The sequence below is a fragment of the Bos indicus x Bos taurus genome, chromosome 1, assembly GCF_003369695.1.
Source record: "Bos indicus x Bos taurus breed Angus x Brahman F1 hybrid chromosome 1, Bos_hybrid_MaternalHap_v2.0, whole genome shotgun sequence".
Lineage (NCBI taxonomy): Eukaryota > Metazoa > Chordata > Mammalia > Artiodactyla > Bovidae > Bos > Bos indicus x Bos taurus.
Window position 1 is genome coordinate 70,998,495 of NC_040076.1, and position 23,110 is coordinate 71,021,604.

At 37.9% G+C, this 23,110-nt stretch overlaps 1 protein-coding gene across 1 annotated transcript in view; it reads left to right on the forward strand.

Annotated features, from left to right (window-relative positions):
* Positions 1-372: 372 nt before the first annotated feature.
* PAK2 (p21 (RAC1) activated kinase 2) overlaps positions 373-23,110 on the forward strand; it is a 92,879-nt gene continuing 70,141 nt past the window's right edge. The window contains exon 1 of the mRNA XM_027537357.1: positions 373-708. The gene's annotated coding sequence lies outside the window, so the exon portion shown is untranslated. The remainder of the gene's footprint in view (positions 709-23,110) is intronic.

Genomic DNA, 23,110 nt, shown 5'->3' on the forward strand with positions numbered 1-23,110 from the left:
ACATTGAGGAACTCCTCTGTGAATAAAACATAGAGGCCTTAATTTGCAAGGAGGTGGGCCTTAATTAGCACCAAAATACATTGAACTACAGGCAAAAAGAAAATGGATAGTGGATGAATTCTCAGAAACAGATGTCCTGGAGCAGGTTCATGTAACAAGAATCGTCTTTCAGTGTCTTTGGTTGGCACAGACCTGACTGGAGACAATGCTGAACTACATGAGGGACTGGCGGTCTCTCTTAATATAGAGACTACCCCCCAAAAAAAGAAAGTGGGAGAGAGAAGTGGAACACATCTCCAAACTACAACTCCCGACAGGCCCCGCGTGAACTCTCCCACTGGGAGGTGGTGCCGGTCTCCGCCCAGTGGAGCTCGGGCTTCGGTCCCGCCCCTCTCCGCTCCCCGCCGTCGCCCTCCCCCAGGGTTGTGGCCACGCGCAGCGGCGGTGGTTGTTCCGCTTCCCCTCTGGCCTGGGCCGTCGCCATTGCCGAAGGCTCCCTGCCCTCCCCTCCCGGCGCCCGCGGGGCTCGGCTGCCGCCTGGCCTAGCAGTAGCAGCGGCTGCGCTCCAGCGCGGCTCCTCTTCCCGCCCCGCTTCCCCTTCCCTCCCCTCCCCGCCCCGCGTCGCGCGCTTGCTCTGGGCGGCTCCGGAGCCCGCCGGGAGCTCGGCCGGAGGCTCCTCGCTGGGGCGGGGACCTTTCCTCGCCTAGGGTAAGTCTGCAGACAGGCCGGGACGCGGGCCGTCGTTCTCATTTCTCCTCGCTTCTACGCGGCCTGGCCGGCGTGAGCGGCCCGGTGCAGCTGACCTACCCTACGCGGGCCCGGGAAGCCGCCACCTGCGTGCCTGGAGCCGCAACTCTTGGGGCGGTGGCTCATTGTCTGCGCCCTCGGGCTGTTTTCTTCTCCGGCTCTAGCCTGAAATGGGAGGCTTGCTGGGCTGGTGAGATCTAACTCTTCCTGGACCCGGCCCTGCCCTGAACCCTGTCGCGCCACCGTCTCTGCCCTCTGTAGATCTCCCTTCCCTCGCGTTTCAGCCGCCTTTTCTTCATTTACTTTAGTGTTCGACGAAACGTTTCGGGTTTTATTCCTTGATTTTTTCGTTTCTTACCGAGTCCCAGCTCCTCCTTATCTCTCTGGTCATCCCAGTTTCTTTGCCGAGGCACATTGTCTAGAGCCGCTTCATTCTTTTTAAACTGCAATCTGTGATCTCTTCCATATTCCGCATCAGTAGAAAACGAATAGTTTTCCGAGGGTTTGAGAGCCTCCGTTTAAAAACAGAACTTTCGGGTCTTTTCGTGATTCCTTTTGATCCTCCGCCAGGAGGTGAATATTTGCTTCTTTAGGTAACTTAGCTGAAGGTTGGCTTTCACCATGTTTAGCTTTCTTTAAAACAACACATACACACAAAACGTTGTCGAATATTCCTCAGTGCGCTCAACCTTTTGACTCATTCTTTAAAGATAGAGTCATCCAAGAGCTGAAGAGTGGAAAGCAATTGCCGTTGTCGTCAGTTGTTGTAGGGTTGTACTACCGGCCCCGTATCTTATCTTTAATGGGAATACTCTGGGCAGTGCGAACGTGATTTCTTTCCTCCTTGATAAATAATGCCAACTCCTATTGGTTTAGTTATCTCATTTATTTTACAAGTAATCTGTGTTTTTTTGTTTTCTTTTTCAACCTCTGTGAAAAGACAATCAAAATGGTTAGGCCTAAAATTAGACTCCCACGAGCTGTGTTTTGGATCAAGGTTGTTCACGTCACGTTTTTTCCCCTGCTCTGTTTGACTCTTCCGCTCTTGCAAGTAGGCAGGATATTGAAATGTAGAAGAATTTGCTCTGGGGGTTTTGTTGTTGTACGGTTATTAAAAGAATAACATTAAGTAAAGTTAGATTGGGATGAAGACAGCGAATGGTAATTTTAAAAGCAGGTTAGAACTTGTCAACTTTTCCAAGAGCTCTGTGGCTTTTGTAAATCACACTCATAATCCCTTCTATATATTTTGTATCTATGAAAAAATATATATCTAAGTGAAACGTTTGTTCATGTTCTCCTCTTAAGGGTATTAAGGCAACTCTTAAATCCTTAGTTTTTAAATCTTTGTTGTTTTAACTAGCCAGAAACACAGACTTACATTATGAAAAATGAACCTTAAAATGTTTCTGACCTGTAACATATGTAGATCTTAAACCCACTTTCAGGTTTTGGTGGAAGAGGTTGACCTAAATTCAGTGTATTTTCAGGACTGTCATTTTGGTAGCGTCAGTTGTCCTTAATTCATTGAGAGGTCTTCTTGGCCTAAGGGGTTAAGGTCTAGAAATGTTGGAGTGTGCAAGTAGATGTGTTGATGTCAGCTTCTCTGCCAGTGATTTCTATAATCTGATACTTTTACTGAGGAAGAGTTCTGGGTATTCTGCTTCTCTTAGGGCCCTGATTCCAGTTTACAATTATTCAGAATTATTCTTCTGGACTTTTGACATTAAATGTTAACCTTGCAAACCCAAATTCATAAAGTCTGTAATTGTAGTCTATCTACTGAACAAATGAATAGGGGTTCCTATGATTCTCTAGTCTTTTTGATGGGCAGATTTCCAAGCAGACATGGTTAGCAGTGGTGTATGTATCTTTTCAATTATAATTTTTTTTAAGAAAAAACTTGGAACTTGTTCAGGTAGCTGGGATAAACATTCAGTTATTCTTTTTTTTTTTTTTTTTTTAATTTTTTTTTGGCTATGCCGGGTCTTCATTACTGCAGTTGGGCTTTCTCTAGTTCAGTGAATGGGGGCTACTCTGTAGTTGAGGTACGCACGCCTCTCATTGAGATGGCTTCTCTTGTTGAGCGTGGGAGCTTCAGTAGTTGTGGCTTGCGTGCTTAGTTACCCTGAGGCACGTGGAATCTTCCTGGACCAGGGATGGAACCTGTGTCCCCTGCCTTGGCAGGTGGATTCTTTACCCTTGGACCACCTGCGAGGTTCTCTATTCTTTTTTAAAAAGAGAGAGACCTTGTTCAAATAGCTTGGGATAAAATAGGTATATATTGTTAAATTCTTCCTATGTTTAATCTGTCTATATTGATTATTCTAGTATTTGAATATAACATTTCTTTTGGCTTTCTGAATTTTCTACTTTTGATTAAAATGTGAAACTGTACCTTGTTTTCAAGTCTTTAAGGCTTTGGGATTCTGATCAATTTGTTTTTAAAAGCTCTTGCAGTTAGTTACAGGGCTAATTCCAAACTAATCAAGGAGGATGTTAAGTTACTGGCAAATCTGAGTTGTCCTTTGTATCCTTCTTGTACCTTGGTAGAAGCAGAAAGAGATGCAAAAAAAAAAAAAAAAGAAGAAGAAGAAAAAAAAATAGCCCCTGTTGCCTTGAAAAATACTATTTTCTTCTGTGATAAGAATTGAGTGTCACCACTTCTTCATTTTAGGATCACTAACCTGAGTAAGAATAGTTAAGTCTGAATATTCAGGCCACATTTCAGAGGTCTAGCCTGTTGTCTCTAAGATACATTAGTACTTGTCATTCCAGGTATCAGAAGTGGTTAGGAGCTGGAGACCTGGGTTTGAATCCTAGCTCTTGCACTTGACTCTGGACAAGATACATATTCTTTTCAGACTTGATTTTTTCAATCTGTAAGATGAGGACTAATAATAATAACAGTATAATACAAATTTCATAAGGCTATTTGGAGCAAATGAGATAATACAGGGAAAATTACTTAGCAAATGCTGTGCTTACATGATTAATAAATGTTAATTAATATTCTATTCTAAAATAGGTTTTATATTTAGTTGCTTCTGCAACAAATGTTATACCTAGAAACTTAGATTTAAGACTGCTTTCTGAAAGTGGTTGGAATCTGAGGACCACGTTTTTGAGACCATAACTGTTAAAAGTTACTTTTCAGGGGAAAAAAAAAGTTTCACCAATGAAATCAAATATAGGTTTTTTAAATACATATTTCTCAGATTTTAAAATAGTCATATTTCTCAGAAAATTTAGAAAGTAGTGTAAACTATTAAGAAACAGGACAAAAATTACTATACAAAAATCACTTAGCCCTCAGAGATAACCATAGTTATAACAGATTAGAATAGTGAGTTTTTTCCCCCTTATTTTAAAATTAAATTTCAAAGGTAGTCAGTTCATGCTTATCACAAAAGATTCAAGCAAGTCAGTTATTTAGAGTAAAAAGTGAAAATTACTTCCCTTACTTCCTAGTCGCATTTCTTACAGGTACCCACTGTTAGCAATTTTGTTTTCTTTATGCAATTAGAAATAAACACAGTGTGTGTGTAATCTTACCTTGATTTTTTTAATAAAAAATCTATTATAAATTCTTTTTCCATCTCAGTACTTGTTATACCTCATGTTTTTAATAGTCATGCAATATTCTATTCTTTTCTTGTACTTTACTTAATTATTTATGGTTATTTGTTACTTCTACTTTCGGGCAACTAAAAGTGGAGCTTTAGTGAACTTACTTATATCTTTGTGCACATACATATGTATAGAAGTATTTCCATAAAAAGGATTATTAAGTGTGCATTTTAAGTTTTAATAGATGCCAAATTGCCTTCCTAAAAGGTTATACTGATCTATACTTCTTTACTGAATTGCAGAAGCTCTTTACACATAGTACACACTAATCCTTTGTTTAAGAGTATCTTTTCCATTTTACCTTTATCAAAAAACAATCTTCTATATTTTCTTCTGGTACTTTAATAATTATATTTAAATCTTAGTACTTCAGGATTATTTTTTTGGTGCAAAGTGGGGTAAGAGTTTGGCTACTGAAATAAAATATAGGTATGAAAATATTTCAGGACTTTGAGGTTGGTGTAAAAATTTGTCACATTGATAGGGATTCAGAGAGGAATATTTTAATAGTTTTATTGTAAGCATCACATTTGAAAACGAGGGGGAAATGCCCTCTTTTGGCTCCTGGTTCTTGGCATCTACCTAATTCATCCTCAGCTTTCAAATTTCAGCTTTAGCTTTCTCTGGGAGTCTTCCCTGATTTTCAGTATGATTTAGATATTCTTATTGGTTTTATATGTTTTCTTAACACATTGATCCATAATCTTTCTTTGGAGTGTGCTGAAAGGATGAGTTATTCATTTGGAAATGAGAATTATATCTCAATTTTTGTCAATTGAAACTAATCAAAAAGGAGGTGCAAAGAACTCTAGTTTTGGTTAAAATTGAAACACATATATACATACGGGCTTCCCATGTGTCGTAATGGTAAAGAACCCGCCTCCAGTGCAGGTTAGAGGTAACAGACTCTGGTGGATCCCTGGGTTGGGAACATCCCCAGGAGGAGGGCATGACAACCTACTCCCGTATTCTTCCCTGGAGAATCCAATGGACAAAGGAGCCTGGCGGGCTGCAGTCCATATTGGGTCATGCAGAAACCCACTCCAGTATTCTTGCCTGGAGAATCCCATGGACAGAGGAGCCTGGCGGGCTGTAGTCCGTATAGGGTTGTGCAGAGTCAGAGACAACTGAAGCGACTTAGCACAGCACATATGTACATATACGTTCAGGGCTCTTTTAACCTACGTTACTGAGTTCTTCCTAACATGTTTCTGATCACACCATTATCTTGTAGATAGTATTTTTTCATGTGAATATTTAATAAGTTCTGGGAAAATAGAGGTTTTATTTTAATCCTTATTTCATAGGTGCATTTTAAGGTATAATCTCAGCTTTTAAAAAATTAATTCCTATTCTCAGATTCCCTTGCAATCCAGTGATCAGGACTCTGTGTTTCCTTTGTGTTTCCCCTGGTTGGGGAACTAAGATCTCAAAAGCCACATGGTGTGCCCAAAAATTTAAAAAAAAATTAATTCCTATGCTTTTTAATTTTGAGATTTGGTTTATAAAGCAAAAATGTTACATAATAACCACATGAACAACAAGAGTTGGAGTAAAACTTATAGACACAATTTCAGTTTCTCTAAAGATCAGGTTATTAAAGAATAAAAAGTTACATTGGCAGATATAATAGTAAAAATATAGTCAGGTGTTTGATAGAGTATCTGTTGCAAATTCTTTCTGAACTTTTTCACCTTCCCTATTGAATATTTGAAAATAATAAAGTTTTTTTTTTTTTTTTAAAACGAACATTGCCTATGAATGACTGCTGTTAATACAGTATTTTGATATTTCTTTATATTTTGTATGTGTACATAATTTACTTTTCTGAAATTTTGGAGTCATATTTTGTGGAATTTGATATCTTGACTTTTTTTAAACTTAACATTAAATCTTGACAGTTTCCTTCTGTTCTCCTTAAAAATTCTTTTTAAAAATGATTTTTTAATGTTGCCTAACGTTCTATTGTACAGCTGTGCCTTAGTTTCACTATTTTCCTATTGGCCAATGTGTGATTTTTTTCCAGTATTTTATACAAATAATTCTGTAGTGAATGTCTTTTTATTTTTCCCTGATTATTTAGAATATTTTCTTAGAAATGGAATTACTGAATAAAAGCATATAAACATTTAAAAGTATTAAGTTACGCTTCAGAAATGTTTGATGTGTATTATCACTAGCTTTGTGAATCTCATTTTGTTGCTGTTGTCCTTGAAACAACCATCATTCTTAATGAAATTATTAAATTTGCTTAAATTTGTTTATTGCTAGGCACATAAATTAGTTTAATATGCATTTCTTGTTTAACTTATAGTTTTTGTGGATTTGGTTTAGTTTATTATTTCTGATAAATATACAGAGGTAACGAGATTTTCTTTTTTTAGTAAGTTCTCTTTAAAAATTTTTTTACACTATTTTAAAAGTTGGTTTCCATTCAGTTCTTATAAAACATTCGCTACATTCTGTGTGTTGCATGAAACATCCTTGAGCCTATCTTACACCCAGTAGTTGGTACCTGTAGAAATAACTAGATTTTTGGGTTCACGATAATTTTTCTTATCTTTCTGAATTTCAGTAAAATTTTACTTTTGTTTTCCAGGTTCCTTGTCTTACCTAAAAATAATAGTAACTTTCACTTTATTTCCAGTAGTTATAATATTTATTTTTATTTTAGCTCTTTATTACATTGATGAGAATCTCCAAGACACAGTTAAATAAGAGAGGTGATAATTGTCTTGGAATGTCTCTGGTATTTTTACAGTTAAGGATGACTACAGCTGTTGGTTTTAGATTAAAATTCCTTATTATTTATTTACTTCTTTATAAAAAAGAATTATCTTCTGAATTTTATCAAATGTTTTTATAACACTTAGGTGATGGTAAGGTTTTTCTTTTACTACTTACAAAAGTATGTAAGTAAATTTGCTAATAACATTGCCAAGATACTCAAAGACCTATATTATGAGGAACCAAACTTGTTAGTCAAGTGTACAGAATTTATTGAAAGAGTAGAAAGAATCTCATAGGAATTTTTAATTTAATAAGAATACACAGTCCATATGGTAACTTTTGTGGTCTATGGAGAAATCCTTACTCTCATGCATCAGCTTTGATAAATTTGTATCTAATATTTTTTAAGATATTCAAATTTATTATATGGGTACATGTAAATTTTTATAATTAAAATCTGGTGTTCATTTCCATCATTTATTAGTGATTTTGTTATTTTTCTTAATTTGATTTGCCAAATGTTTTCTTAGTAATTTTTTAATAAGAAACTTTGAGATTCATTCTGTTAATTTTCTGTGTCCTGATTTTCTAACTTCTGCTTTTTATTTTGTTCCTGCTTTTTTTTGTTGTTATACTTTTTCTAACTTAGTAAATTCTTAGTTCTCTCTCTTTTTTATTTAATGAGAACATTTAATGCTCTTAATTTGCCTCTGAGTACAACTTTGCATTCTAAAATGCCTCTGAATGATTTTCTTGATTTCATTGCTTTCCAAATAGTTGGTAGTTCTAATTTGATTACCTCTTTGACTCAGGAGGTACTTGGTACAGTTCTGTTCACTCTTACATTCTTTCATTGTCAGTGACTATGGTTTTTTAAAATATTTTTGAGTTTATTGAGGGTTTCTTTGTGACTTAAAGCATAATCCAATTTTCTAAATGATCTTTGAAAACTTAAAAAGAACATTTTCTATTTGCACATACAGTTTATATACACACATGTATCTGTCAATCTTTATTCAAATTGTCTTACTCCTTATTAATAGTTTTTATAACTATAAGACTTAGCCTTTATTTTTTCATCTTAATCTGTCATTGTTTCTGAAAAGCTTATGCTTACTTATATTGAGGCCTTTATGTTTGTTTTTTCTGCCTGAATACTGTCTTCCTTTCATATGTCACTGCTTTAAAGGAGCCTTACCTGATCAGCCATCTAATACAGCCTCCCCTGCCCCTGCTCGGTATCTAACTTTTTGTCCCTTTGTGTTTTTCTTTATAGCACTTCCACCTGAATGTATTTTTTCATTTACTTGTTTATTTCTTTGCTATTATCCTGTTCAGAACTTAGAACAAGTATGTATGCAGTAAGAATGTGTTGAGTAGAGGGTGCTCAGTTTTTTAATGATTTTTATTTTTAAAAAATTAATAGACTTCATTTTATACCATTTTAGATTCACAAAAAAAATTGAGCAGAAAAGTACAGAGAGCTCTCATATACCCTGATCTACCTTCTCCCTTAGCTTCCCCAACTATCATTATACATTATGTGGTATGTTTGTTACAATTGATGAACCACTGTACATCACTATCAATCAAAGCTCATAATTTATATTAGGATTCACTTTTGATGATTAATATAATGAGTATTGGGTATTGACAAGTGGTGGATAAATGCCACGTATCCACCATTACAGTATCATCCAGAATAGTTTCTCAGCTCCTAAAATTCCCTGTGCTCCTCTTATTTGTCCCTCTTTTTTCGCTAATCCTTGTCAACTACTGATGCTTTAACTGTCTCCACGGTCTTGCCTTTTCCAGAATGTCATATAGTTGGATTATACAATATGTAACCTTTTCAGCTTCTTTCACTTAGCAATATGCATTTGAGTGTCATTCATTATTTTTTTATGGCTTAATAGCTCATTGCTTTTTTGTGCTGAATAATACTCCATTGTTGGAATATACCACAGTTTGTCTATCCACTTACCTACTGAAGGACATCTTGGTTGCTTCCACCTTTGGCAGCCATGAGTAAAGCTGCTATATAAACATCCATGTTTGGGTTTTGCATGGGTATAAGTTTTCAGCTGATTAGAGTAAATAGCAAGGAAAACGATCACTGTATTGTACGGTAAGAATGTATTTAGTTTCCTAAGAATCTGCTAAAACTGTCTTTCAAAGTGACTGAACCATTTTGCTTTCCCAGCAGCAGTGAATGAGAGTTCCTGCTGCTCAAATCCTCTTCAGCATTTAATGTTATTCGTGTTTTTGATTTTAACCATTTAAATAGATGTGTAGTGCTATCTTATTGTTGCAGTTTGCAATTCCCTAATGAAGTATGAGGCTGAGCGTCTTTATTTCAGATGCTTCTTTTGCAAATATTTTCCCCTACTCTGGCTTGTCTTGTTATCGCAACCCTGATGATTTTTATGTTTTTGGTATAATATTATTGATGGATGTTTGGGTTCTGTACTGCTTAAGGTCTGCATTCCACCTAATCAATAAAAATTTGTCATATTTAATCTGAGTCTTTTATTTTACTTAAATTCATATCAGTCCTGTTCTTTGTTTAGTAAATTATTAGCCAACTTTTTCTTTCCATGCCACTTTTAATTGTAGCTCTTTTAAATTGTAACTACTGAACTACTAAAATAGTTTAGTTTTGTTTTAATCTAAAATGAATACTGAAAACATATATGTGTATTGTTACAATTTTGTTGAGTGTGTTTCTGTTATTTTTTAATGCTTTCTATTTTTTAATGGCTCATTGCTACTGCTTCTACATTTTTGTGAAATATACATAATGTAAAGTTATCTTAACCAATTTTAGGTGAAGTTATCTATTAAACAACATGAGTTTGAATTGCCCAGGTCCACTTATGCCTGGTTTGTTTGTTTGTTTTTCTCAATAGTAAATACTATAGTACAGCACTATTCAAGGTTGGTTGAATCCTAGGATGCAGAACCACAGATACAGAGGAACTTTGGATTTGGAGAAACCATATTATGGAGAGCTGGACTGTGGGTTATACTCAGATTTTTTACTGTGTGGAGGGTTGTGCCCTCAACCCCAAACTGTTCAGAGTTAACCATATGCAGTTCTTTGGCATTAAGTACACTTACATTGTACAACCATCATTGCCATCCATCTCCAGAATTTTTCATCTTTGCTAACTGAATTTTTGTGCTCATTAAATGCTGACCCTCTATTCCTCTATATCCACAACCCCTCGTGACTATGTCTAATCTACTTTCTCCTATGATTTTGCCATTTCCAGATGATTCATATAAGTAGAATCATACAGTATTTGTCCTTTTGTGTCTGCTTATTTCATGTAGCATATTTTCAAGGTTCATCCTTCTTATAGTGTTTATGGGGCTTCCTTGGTAGCTCAGCTGGTAAAGAATCCGCCTGCAATTCAGGAGACCCTGGTTCAATTCCTGGGTTGGGAACATCCCCTGGAGAAGGGATAGGCTAACCGTTCCAGTATTCTTCGGCTTCCCTGGTGGCTCAGATGGTAAAGAATCCACCTGCAATGCAGGAGACCTGGGTTCGATCCCTGGGTTGGGAACATTCCCTGGAGGAGGGCATGGCAACCCACTCCAGTGTTCTTGCCTGGAGAGTCCCCATGGACAGAATAGCCTGGCAGGCTACAGTCCATGGGGTCACAAAGAGTTGGACAGGACTGAATGACTAAGCACAGAACATACCTGAAGCTTCATTCTTTATTTCTTCATTTCCAGAAATATTTTTGGTTACTTTTAGTTCTGTTTTCTTCCTTGGAAACACTTGTAGTCATTAGGTTATCTTATCATTTCTGTCTTTTGTGTGAGCTTCTCAAATGTTTGTCTTTATCACTCATTTGATTTTCCTTTATCACCTCCAGTGTCGGCTTTATTTCCGCTATTAAAATATAGTTTCATTGCATCTTTTAAAAATTTACCCCATTCCTTTTTTTTTGCTTAAATTACCCTCATTTCATCTTGGTCTTTTCTCTTTATATATGCCTGTTTCATGGAGTTTGCCAAACAGTGTTTAGAACTTAATTCTGTGTCCTGAATTAATTCACCTAAGTTAGATTCTACTTTTATGAAAAGTAATTTTTTCCGTTTCTTGTGCTGCATTATTGTTGGGATCAGTGTTGGATTTTTTTTCCTGCTTATTCATCCTTTTTCTTTTTTAAATATTTATTTTTATTTACTTATATATTAGGTTTCCCAGGTGGCTCAGTGGTAAAGAATCCACCTGCCATTGTAGGATATGCAGGTTCGATCCCTTGGTCAGGAAGATCCCATGGAGAAGGAAATGGCAACCCATTCTAGTATTCTTGCCTGGGAAATTGCATGGACAGAGGAGTGTGGCTGGCTCCAGTCCATGGGGTCACAAGAAGAGTCAGACACAACTGAGCAAGTAAACAATAAACAGCTTATTTATTTGGCTCTGCTGGGTCTTAGTTTATGCATCTGGGATCTAGTTCCCAGACCAGGGGATTAAACCCCTGTGCCTGGAAGCAGTGTGGAGCCTTAGCCACTGGACTACCAGGGAAGTCCCCTGCTTATTCATCTTTGAATAAAGGTAACTGCTATCTATTACCTGATACTCATTTATTGGAAACGTTTGTGGGATTGATTGTCCTTGCCTCTACAGTTGGCTAGGGTTCTGGTTGAAACCTCTTCTTAGGTGTGTTGCTGAAGGATAAATACACACAGCTCCTAGCCTGAGTCCCCAGTGATTAATTGGCATTCATCTAATAGGGTAGTTCTGGGCTAGGATGGTACGGTCTTAACCCTACCTTGATTTCTAGCCTGTGCTTCTTTTAATGCTCTTACTGATTCTAATCTTGTACCCACAACACAACACTTCGCTTGTGTAAATACACCTCTCAGGAAACCGTGTAGGAATCCAGGGTTTTTTTGCCATTTTACAGTTCCACCTGAACTTTATATCCATAGAGACACATAGAAAGTTACTCGTTTTCAGGAACTTGCATGGCAGTCTCCTAAATGTATATAGAAAGATTAGAAGAAATGATAAGGAACTCTAGCTGCCACAGAACTCACCTCTCCTTAGCAAGAAATGAGTTAACAAGAGTGACTAACTTGTTTCTTTGAGGCAAACTTTGGGTCTCCAAATTAAAGGATGGCTAGCAGAGAGGAATTAAAAGACGCTTACTCCTTGAAAGGAAAGTTATGACCAACCTAGATAGCATATTAAAAAGCAGAGACATTACTTTGCCAACAAAGATACATCTGGTCAAGGCTGTGGTTTTTCCAGTGGTCATGTATGGATGTGAGAGTTGGACTGTGAAGAAAGCTGAGTGCCAAAGAATTGATGCTTTTGAACTGTGATGTTGGAGAAGACTCTTGAGAGTCCCTTGGACTGCAAGGAGATCTAACCAGTCCATTCTAAAGGAGATCAGTCCTGGGTGTTCATTGGAAGGACTGATGCTGAGGCTGAAACTCCAGTACTTTGGCCACCTGATGCGAATACTCATTGGAAAAGACTCTGATGCTGGGAGGGATTGGGGACAGGAGGAGAAGGGGACGACAGAGGATGAGATGGTTGGATGGCATCACCCACTCGATGGACATGAGTTTGAGTAAACTCCGGGAGTTGGTGATGGACAGGGAGGCCTGGCGTGCTGCAATTCATGGGGTTGCAAAGAGTCGGACACGACTGAGCGACTGAACTGAACTAAACTGAGCAGAGAGGAGCAAGCTATCTTTATATCTTAACTTTCTCTTATGAAACAAGTATCATGGATGGGTCGTGGATCTTAGTTAAGATTGTGTGACCTTAAAGCTAATGGAAAGCCTTTTAAGACTAAATAAAATTGTTTTCGTGGAAATTTGGGATAGATTACTGCTATCTGATTTGATACTACTTTTTACTATACGAAGCTGGTTTCAGTTTTTGTTTAACTTAGACAACCATGTAAGGAATCAAATAATCAGCTGCAGACCTTTATTTTTCAGTATAAAGTCTTTGATTGATAAGTTTTTGGTCTGATTATAGGAAAATAGCATCTTGTTCCAGTTTGCATTTTTTTGATATCTAGTTGAACACTTTTCATACACATCCAGTTGTCCTACTTATGATTTTTTTGACTTTACTAGGTGTAAAAGTGGTATGCATTTAGTAGAAACCATACTTTGAATTTTGGGCTAGTAATACAGGGTTCAGTACTCTGGTGGTGCTGGGCAGAGGCAGTGAGTGAGCTGCAGCTCCCAGTCAGCCAAGCAGTCACAGGGGTATAACCATACACTTCACAACTATTCTGTACCCTTAAAACCATTCTCTTTTTCACTTTTAAGAAAAATATTCAGTGAACTACAGAAAACATTCAACATTGTTATAAAATAGGCTTTATGTTAGGTGAATTTGCCCAGCTGTCAACTGATGTGTTTTGAGCATGTTTAAGGTAGGCTTAGGCTATGATGTTCTTTGATAGATTTAGTTATATTAAATGCATTTTCAACTTAATGATATTTTTAACATACATATCTTAAGTCAAGGATGATCTGTGTTTATTGTCCCTCCCCTCCTTTTTCATTTTGAATTGTTATTGAGGCTTGTGACCAAACTTGAGGAAAGCTAGACTTCTCACTGTTGAACACGCTTTAAACAATGTTTATTTGTTGTTCCTTGCTTTCCCATTCACTACCTCATAGGCAGTTTTGAAACACTTTTTGTCTCACTCTTTTACTTCTTTCATGCTTGGTCATAGTTTCACTTTTCTAGTTTTGTGATTGGGTGAAGGCCCAGGGGAAGAAGAAGAAAAGAGGATCACATTTAGATTACAAAGTTTCCTTAACACACTGCTTCCTCTCTTTACAGAGATCTTCCTCTCTTTTTTTGGTTGGTAAATTCTTCTCATCCTTCAAAAGCCAGTTTTGATTTCTTTGCCTAATTACTAATTACTTTACCTAATCATATAAACAGGAGCTTTGAGTCGTCTTTTCCATCACATTCCACTTACCCCATCAGCTCTTATCTCACTGCAGAGTAGTCCTTTGTTATTCTTTACCACTGATGGTGAGTTCAAAACTGAGACTAGATCTTAGTTATCTTTATTTCTGACATCTGGCACATTGTAATTCACAAAATAAGTATTTCAGTGACTTAGACTTGAAACCATGTCATTTTCCTGTTTCTAGTGTGAAGTGTAAAAAAAGTAATAGGTCTTTCTGGGAAGTGTGATTATGGATATTCTGTTTTTCTTTAAATTTTATTCTGGTTTGGGTTCTTTGTAATGACCTTGTACTACTTTTGTTATGAGAATAAAAAACACTTAAAACCAAGCCTCCTGAATTTCCAAGTGTTCCCCATTGCCCAGCATCTGCGACTTTCTGGCCCCACTCAGCAGGCCTATTTCTCCCTACTGGCTGCTGCCCTTCTGTCTCATGAACTAAATTATTCTTATTGTTCCTGTTGCCTAGAATTCCATCTTCTGGGTAAGAATATGATTAGTAGTAAACTGAGAAATAACTTGTAATAGAGATTGAGTAATGACAATTTAGACTAGTGTCCTGCTGTCTTATTTTGAATATATAGTGGTTAAGGTGAGGTGAATAAAGTGAGCTTGGATGAATTTTATCAGTTGTGAATATCAAGATAAATGGAGCATTTAATTATCTTAGCTTTCTAGATTGGGCTTCCCTGGTGGCTCAGATCGTAAAGAATCTGCCTGCAGTGCGGGAGACCTGGGTTTGATCCCTGGGTTGGGAAGATCCCCTGGAGAAGGAAATGGCTACCCACTTGAGTATTCTTGCCTCAAGAATTTCTTGGACTGAGGGGCCTGGTGTGCTACAGTCCATGGGGTTGCAAAGATTACTTTGCTGTGATGCCATCTCAAAAAAACCATTCTTTTTTTCTTTTTTTTTGGTTGTGCTAGATCTTCATTACTGTGTGGGCTTTTCTCAAGTGGAGCTACTCTCTAATTGAGGTGCATGGGCTTCTCATTATGGTGGCTTTTCTTGCTGTGGTTCACGATCTCTAGGGTGCCTGGGCTTCAGTAGTTGTGGTGCCTGGGCTCAGTAGTCGTATGTAGTTCCTGGGTTCTAGAGCACAGGCTTAGTAGTTGTGGCACATGGGGTTAGTTGCTCCTTGGCATGTGGGATCTTCCTGGACCAGGGATCGAACCCATGTCTCCTGCATTGGCAGGCAGATTCTTTACCACTGAGTCACCAAGAAAGCCTCAGATATACCTTTCATTGTTTGATTTTTTTTCCTTCAACAAGTACTCATCTCTGAGACACATGAACTGCACACAGTGCTAGGTATTAGTGATGTCATGGTCAATAAAATACTGACTGGATCCATGCTTGTGGAGTTTATAACCTAGTTAAGGTAGGCAGTTTTATAACAAATCCATTATGATGAATGTTAAGGCAGTGAACTAATGTGCCTGGCGTGGGAGTGCGGAGATATCAGAGAAGGTTTCCTGGGAAAGTGACCTTTAGGCCAATACTTAAAGCAAGTGTTGGACAGGTGGAGGTGATGAATAGAAAGAAGGGTGACGGACTCGATCTCAGTTTGCCCAGGGCTTTCCTGGGTTTAGCACTGAAAATCTTGCGTCCCAGGATAACTCATCAGTTCTAGGGAAACTGGATGACTGAACATAAAATTTCCCAGAAAGGCCATGTGGCTGAGATGGCTGTCAGAGAAACAGAAAGAACAGGCAAAACTTAAAGCCTGTAGAGGGAAAGTCTACAGAGCCTAAAGTCTAAAGTTTCCAGAGTCTGGAAAATTAGAGGCTTGATCATGCATGTACTAGCAGGCTTCCTTTTAAGTATCCTACTGAAAGGCTTTAAAGTAGAGGACTGAAGTTACAAAGTTTATGTATTTTGAAGTGGCTCTCTGTGCAGCGAACAGACTGGGAGAGACTGAGAGTGGATTTGGGACAGTAAATAATGGTTAGGTTATAGCTGCAGTGACTTGGTGTTAAAGCTGTTTTGGGAAGCACAGATAGTTTTGAGAATTAGGTTGTTTCAGTAGTGTTATGAAATCCTAAAGCAAATGATTTTCAAAGATTGTTTTCCTCCAAGAGTGCTGATTTCTTAAAAATGGTAAACCAGACATGTTTTACTCCCATATTTTTCTGTCTCACGGGATAAAAATTTTACTAACAGAATAAATCGAAGCAATTAAGTTTTTAAAACTGCCAACCATCTTTTTTTCCAGATATGAAGAACAGCAGCATAGAATGTAGGACACATGGCTGTGAAGTTTTAGAAGTGATTATTTTCCTGATAACAGCAAAAAGTATAACTTCAAAGTAGTCCTGTTGAAGGTGAAAGTCGCTCAGTTGTGTTTGACTCTTTTTTGTGTGTGTGTGTGTTTGACTGTTTGTGACCCCATGGACTATACAGTTCATGGAATTCTCCAGGCCAGAATATTGGAGTGGGTAGCCTTTCCCTTCTCCAGGGGATCTTTCCAACCCAGGGATCAAACCCAGGTCTCCTGCATTGCAGGCAGATTCTTTACCAGCTAAGCTACAAGGGAAGCCCAAGAATACTGGAGTGGGTAACCTGTCTCTTCTCAAGGGGATCTTCCTGACCTAGGACCCAAACTGGGGTCTCTCCTGCATTGGAGGCGATTTTTTACCAACTGAGCTGTCAGGGAAGCCCCGTTGAAAGGCTGTGTAATTTTTTCCAGTGATGTGTCAGCCCTTCAGATCATATTTTAGAACTCTTACCCTCAAAATACTCCTGGAGACAACCACATAGTCTTTAAAATATCTTCTTCAACAGAGGCAAACCTTCCATCTTTGCCTGTGCCCATTCTTCTGTCCTTCTTGCTTTCTCCATCTGCATTTGCCCCTCTGTGGTTTCTTTTCCCTTAAATTTTAAAAAATGAGATGTAATTTGTATATGATAAAATCCACTCTTTAAAAGGTGTATGACTCCATGGGTTTTTATTGCTTTTATTTTTTTAGTGATATTCACAAGGTTATACAACCATCGCCACTCTCTAATTTGCATTACTGCAAGGAGAAATCTTACACCCAATAACAGTCACTGATTTTACCCCAATCTACACTCTCTCACCCCAGGCAACCACAAATCTATTTTCTGTCTATAAGTTTGTCTATTCTGGATATATAGAAGAATCACATAATGTGTGGTCTTTTGTGACTAGTTTCATTTTATGCACTGAGTTTTCAAGGTTCATCCCTATTACAGCATGTATGTGTACATCATTCCTTTTTGTGGCTGAATATTACTCCCAATTCAGTTCTTTTGAGTATACGTAGGAGTGGAATTGCTGAGTCATATAGTAACTCCATGTTTAACCTTTTGAGGAGCTATCAGATTGTTTTACAAAGCAGCTGCACCATTTTGCAATCCTGCCAGCAGTGTTGGAGGATTCCATTTTCTCTCCATCCTCACTAACTTGCTTTTTCCTTGTCTTTTGATTCTAGCCATCCTAATGTGTGAGACGGTATCTCATTGTGGTTTTAATTTGCATTTCTCTGATCACTAATGATGTTGAGTATTTTTTCATGTGCTTATTGGCCATTAGTATATCTTCAGATCCTTTGAGAAAGCATTCTGTGTTTAGAATTGAGTATTTTAGGTCTGTGGTTCTTAGAAACTTTCCGTAATGGATTAATAACTTTTGTAATATACCATAAAATGAAAGAAAAACAGACAAAATGCAAGCCCCATTTGTTGTTGTTGTTAGAGTCAGGAGCAGATTACTCTGCCAAATTGCTCTACAAGTTTCTAAACACTTGCTCTCAATTTTTGTATTTCATTGAGTAGTGGTAATAAACAGCCAGTCCACCTAATACTCTTCCAGAGGTACTGCTTTAACCTACTAAAAGATATTTGAAAAGTTGTTCAATTTTTTTCGTGTTTGAATTCAAGGCAATTGCTTGATTCTTGTATTTTCTCACTTCCAGATATTGTTATCAATTCTAATTTGCTGTTGAATTAATCCCGCAGAGTGCTGGTTTTGAGGCTTGATGAAGATAAACACTATATACAGATTCTATACAAGCTAGTTATTTTATCGAGATAACCCAGAGAGTACAGTTTTAGCCAAAGATAACAAGGCAAATTGTGTTTGGGGCCAAGGTAGCCTTCTGTTCCTCTCTCAGTCTTTCTCATGGGAGGTCCCATCAATGTTGATGATATTGTTCTTGATGAAGGGGTTTCTGCTAGGTGTTCAGAAGCACAGAGAAGCTTACCCTAAAATCTCATACGTGTCCAACTGTGTGACTCTGAAATCCCAACATACTTATTTAACATACTTATTTTATTTGTTTGTAAATAGTCACCTGGCCGTAACTGTAATCCTTATTCTGAGCATAATTTTTTACCTCCTTGCTCACATTTATACAAAAATAAATATTATTCATGCTCAGCCCCTTTATGATCCTGTAGACATGAACAGTCTGTGAGCATGAGCAGTTCTTTATCTCCTGTCTTAAACAAGGTCTAGAAGGTCTAAGTCCATGCGCTGGTCCTGACTTTGAAACCCTACAGTCTAGGAACACTGGTTATACTATCCAGATTATTTATACTTTCAGTGGTGGAAATTATGAAAAAAAGCGAGTTACTAGAAAATGTTTATAATGGCCTTGAACTAGTGAAGGTGTGTAGAGCATTTATGAATCAAAGTGTAGTTTTAAACATTACTTGTTGCCTCTGTATTAAAGAGCATTATGTTGCACAATGTCTGATACAGAGAAATGTGAAAAGTGTTCCTTGGTAGCCAGGAGTTCATCATCTTGTAGAAAGAAGAGGAGTTAGAAGTCACTTAACTGACAGTCAAGGAAGTATGTAAATATCAAATTAATGAATAGGACTGTATCTGTCACTCTGGGTCCAATCAGGGGAGAGATGAGAGACAGTAATTTGAATATGGAAAGAATAGTAACTGGCAGGAGAGTGGAGTAGTGAGGGGTTAGCTGCTGCTGCTGCTGTGTTGCTTCAGAGGGGTTAGCTAGTAAGAAGTAAATAGAACTCCAGAGAACTCAGGAATAACAGAAGTAAGGAGCAGTTGCTACCCCAAGGGCTGATATCTCAGAACCTAGGGAAGAGTCCTCCTTCCCCCAGAAGGGGGAGGTGCAGGCCTTGTTGGGGAGAGCATGGCTTGTGGATCATTTGGATGACAGAGAAGGTGATGACGTGCTGTACTGGTGGATGTGCTGGACATTGGCTCCCTAGGACGCTAGGGCAAGTTGTTTGTTGGAGGTGCTAACTCCACTCCAAAACCTCCCAAGAAGAAAGTGTGAGGAAGCTTCTGGCTGCTATACTGCTGGCCACCTTGCCATGTAGAAGCCTGGTGCTGGAGGAGCTTGTGAAGCAAGGGCACCAGAACCGGGAAGCAAAACAAAACTTTTCTCCTGTAGTGTCTCTCCTGCGCCCTCTGCTGTTTAAGCTTAGCATCATGCCAACCGGTCAAGGAAAAACATTTAAAGATCCCAGACCTGTTTTCGGAGTAGGTGAAAAGGATGAGTTTGGAACTGAAAGACACTATGGCAGTAATCAGCATGGGAATGGTAATAGTGCAGTAGGAGCTCAGAGAAGGAGTAGAGGTTGTATCAAGTTTTGACAGTTAGTGAAAGTCGCTCAGTCGTGTCCGACTCTTTGCGACCCCTTGGTGTAGCCCACCAGGCTCCTCCCTCCATGGAATTCTCCAGGCAAGAGTACTGGAGTGGGTTGCCGTTTCCTTCTCCAGGGATCTTCCTGACCCAGGGATCGAACCCGGGTCTCCTGCATTCCAAGCAGACGCTTTAACCTCTGAGCCACCAAAGGACACTTTGACAGTTAAGGAAGAACAACTATTTGAAAGAGCTCTTAAAACATGAGTATGGTTTGGGGGTTTTTTTGTAATTGAAAATGACTTACTGTTTTTCCTCATTAGAAAAACAGTACATGTTCATTTTATAAAAATTAGAATATGGGCAAGTAGTTTTGCCTATAGTCTATAAATAAAGGAGGGAAAAGCACAGCGTGTTTTTTCTTTGACAGAATATGGCTAGGTGGTGGATATAATAGGAAGGAAAAACTTTCTATGATGGTGCTTACAGCTGCTTTTGTATCTTTGTTTACAGAAAAGTTGGCTTTAAGATTATAATAATGCAAAATTGTATAAACTAGCATTTTGAGTAACTTTCTATCTTTGGTGTTTATATAAGATTTATTTATGGAACTTCTTTAAGAAGTTTGTCAAATAGACAATTACTGGACATCACATTTGTGCTCTTTGAGTGACCATGAGGAAGAGATTTTCTGTTGTAATCACACTGATGAAATGTATCTTAGAAGTCCATTGTGCTTTTCTCCTCTTTGAGCAAAGGTTTTCATATGAATGTTGCTCTTAGGAATAGAGTTCTAGCAGACTTAATCTGAGAAAACACATTGAAAACCAAATCTTGCCTTTGTTGACCTTTGAGGGTTAATTGCCCCAGATACTAAAGACTGCAGAATTCTCACGAAAGAGAAGGACTTTATTTCTTTTTAATTTAACTTTTATTTTATATTGGGGTATAGTTGTTTTACAATGTTGTGTTAGTTTCAGGTGTACAGCAGAATGACTCAGTTACATATATACATTCGGAAAGGTAAAGATTTTATAATACCATATCACTATTTATTGGCATTTATACTTTAAAAGTTAGTAATTCTAGAGAGTGAAAACAAAGTTCTTCTGTGTTAACCAACAACTGGCTCATGAATGCTTAGAATATATAATGTTAGGCATGTTTTCAGAGGACTGTGCTATACTGCTAAATTCGGACTAGTGCCTATTGACTTGTTAGTCTTTTAACTGACTTGATACAAAAGTAAATTGTTTGTGTTCCTGTTTTTGATAAAATTAAAATATTAGTGTAAGTTTAGTGTAAGTTTAGTTTTTATACCTTTTAGATAAAACATTTGACTTAGAAATTTCTGACTTAAGAAATTTCTGACCACTCATCCTCTGACTGTGTATGAACAGTTTAGAACTGTCTAATTTGAACTTGTTGTAGTGATGAAAATGTTCTTCTTTCTGTGCTGCCTAGTATGGCTAGTGTGACTAAGAGACAATTTTATTTTTATTTCATTTAAATTCATTTATATTTAAATAGCCATATATGGCTAGTATGGCCCACCCATATTGGATAGCAAAGCTTACAGCCCAGTGTGTTGATAAGGAAAAAAGTTCTAAAGATAAATAATTTGAAGATGACTTTAAAAGCAAATTCCTATTCAGGTGAAAGCAAGGAGAAGCAGGACTTAGCAGACCCTAGCAAAGCATAGTTTTGGGCAGGATGCTGACCTCAGTCTGAGGATTATCCTTTAATTTATTGAACCAGAGTGGGGAAATAAGGCATGTCACTTGTAGACTTTAGACTGTTATGAGCCCATATGCACCCTCAATCTGTCTTATTTTGATGGTTGCTTGCTAAGATAGTGGAACTTAAAAATGGTAGCAGCCTAGATTTATAAATCACCTTAAGGAGAAGGATGAACTTCCTCAAGCTTGGTGTCTACTAGAAGTAAATTTTTGTTGTGTTAAACCATTGAGATTTGGGAAATGTTTGTTACCAGTGCATAGGCTAGCCCAGCCTAATAAAGGGTTGTTTTCAGTCTTTTGCAGTTATGACAATGCTGTCTATAAGTTTGTGATAGCTTTTCTTCCAAGGAGCAAGCATCTTTTAATTTCATGGCTAGAGTCAATGTCCACAGTGATTTTGGAGCCCAAGAAAATAGTCTGTCACTGTTCCCATTGTTTCCCCATCTATTTGCCATGAAGTGATGGGACCAGATGCCATGATCTTCATTTTTGGAATGTTGAATTTTCAGCCAGCTTTTTCACTCTGCTCTTTCACCTTCATCAAAAAGCTCTCTAGTTTCCTCTTTGCTTTCTGCCATTAGGATGGTATCTTAGGCATGTCTGAGGTTATTGATATTTCTCCCAGCAGTCTTGATTCCAGCTTGTAATTCATCCAGCCTGGCATTTCGCATGATGTACTCTGCATAGAAGTTAAATAAGCGGGAGTGACAATGTACAGCTATCCCAATTTGGAACCAGTCCATTGTTCCATGTCCAGTTTTAACTGTTGCTTCTTGGCCTGCATACAGGTTTCTCAGGAGGCAGGTAAGGTGGTCTGGTATTCCCATCCCTTTAAAAATCTTCCACAGTTTGTTGTGATCCACAACAAAGGCTTTAGCATAGTCAGTGAAGCAGAAGTAGATGTTTTTCTGAAATTCCCTTGCTTTTTCTTTGATCCAGCAGATGTTAGCAATTTGATCTCTGGTTACTCTGCCTTTTCTAAATCTAGCTTGTACATCTGAAGTTTTCAGTTCACGTACTGTTGAAGCCTACCTAGAAGGATTTTGAGCATTACCTGGCTAGCATGTGAAATGAGTGCAGTTTTCCAATAGTTTGAACATTTTTTGACATTGCCCTTCTTTGGGATTAGAATGAAAACTGACCTTTTCCAGTCCTGTGACCACTGCTGAGTTTATTGAGTGCAGCACTTTAACAGCATCATCTTCTAAGTTTCGAAATAGCTCGGCTGGAATTCCATCACTTGCACTAGCTTTGCTCTAATAATGCTTCCTAAGTCCCTCTTGACTTCACACTCCAGGATGTCAGACTAGGTAAGTGACCACACCATCATGGTTATCCAGGTCATTAAGACCTTTTTTGTGTAATTCTGTGTATTCTTGCCATCTCTTCTTAATCTCTTCTGCTTTTGTTAGGTCCTTGTCATTTCTGTCCTTTTTTTTGCCTGTGTTTGCATGAAATGTTCCCTTGGTATTTTTCAGTTTTCTTCCAGAGATCTCTAGTCTTTCGCATTCTATTGTTTTCCTCTACTTGTTTACATTTTCTTTATATTAGGAAACGTGGGAAAAGGGGAGTGAAGCACACAGGGAGTGGCAGCCAGAATGACAGTGTAACTGGCTACTCAATTCCATTGTATTGTCCCTGAGGAAGTTATATAAAAATCATTCACAGGATCATCCAACAGGATGAGGAACAGGATCTAAGTCGATGGGATCT